At 43.4% G+C, this 928-nt stretch overlaps 1 pseudogene; it reads left to right on the top strand.

Moving 5' to 3' along the window:
• Nucleotides 1-654, top strand: part of LOC102827937 — a 30,900-nt pseudogene extending 30,246 nt beyond the window's left edge.
• The last annotated feature ends 274 nt before the right edge of the window (nt 655-928 follow it).

Here is a 928-nt window from a genome sequence, read left to right as displayed (position 1 = left end):
AGCAGCTGGTGAGCTTGAACCACTGACCTTGCAGTTCAAATGGCTTTGCAGCCTGGCACATTAACCCACAGCGCCACACCAGGACTCCTAGGGGTAGTAATTATGCCTACTTCATAAGGCTGCCAAGCTGTCATTCCCAAAGTACAAACTGTCATGCCTCGCCACTATACCCACTATTCTGGACCCTGCCGAATAAGACAAATCTCTGGATACTTGGTGGGCCCAAGCCAAGCTCCTGGCTTTAAGGTCCCACCCGGTTTAAACAGGAGTATCTGTTTCTGTTCAACAACCTCAGAGGCAGAACGCTCATTGAAGATCCTGCCTTGACTGGTTGGACCTATGCAAGATCAGGAAATACCTACCTCGATTTCAGGCCCCCTCCCAAGACTTCTTACCAGGTGTTCTGCAGGAGAAAGATGAGGCTTTCTGCTCCCGTAAACATTTACAGCCTCAGAAACCCTGTACAGGGTTGCTGTGAGTTGGAATCGACTCCACGGCACATAACCCTCTCCCATCTCCCTTAAGACTTCACTCTTAGGAGCTGTGTTTGGCATTGAGCCCCTTTTCTTCTGGTATTATGTTTTCAAAACTGACAGGGAAAGAAAAACTTATCCGGAAGTAAAATTGGATTGAACATTTAATATCTCATATTAAGTCTGGCAATAATGACTGCATGTATTTTCACTTAAATAAATCTTCAATTACTCATTAAAAAAAAAAAAAGCATGAAGTGAATTGATTGATACCATAAGGTACTTAAAACAATGTCTTGCATGTGATAAACACCAATAACATATTTAACTTCTTATTCTTGTTCTTAAGGTCCTGGTGTGGCCCTTCAGGATAAGCATTGGGCTTATATGAGCACTCACCTCAAGAATGGCAGTTCAAATCCACTAGTTGCTCCTCAGAAACCCTATACAAGGTT

The sequence above is a fragment of the Chrysochloris asiatica genome, unplaced genomic scaffold (assembly GCF_000296735.1).
Source record: "Chrysochloris asiatica unplaced genomic scaffold, ChrAsi1.0 scaffold00142, whole genome shotgun sequence".
In the NCBI taxonomy this organism is placed as follows: Eukaryota; Metazoa; Chordata; class Mammalia; order Afrosoricida; family Chrysochloridae; genus Chrysochloris; species Chrysochloris asiatica.
The sequence above is the reverse complement of the archived record's forward strand: the minus strand, read 5'-3'. Positions and strand labels throughout refer to the sequence as shown.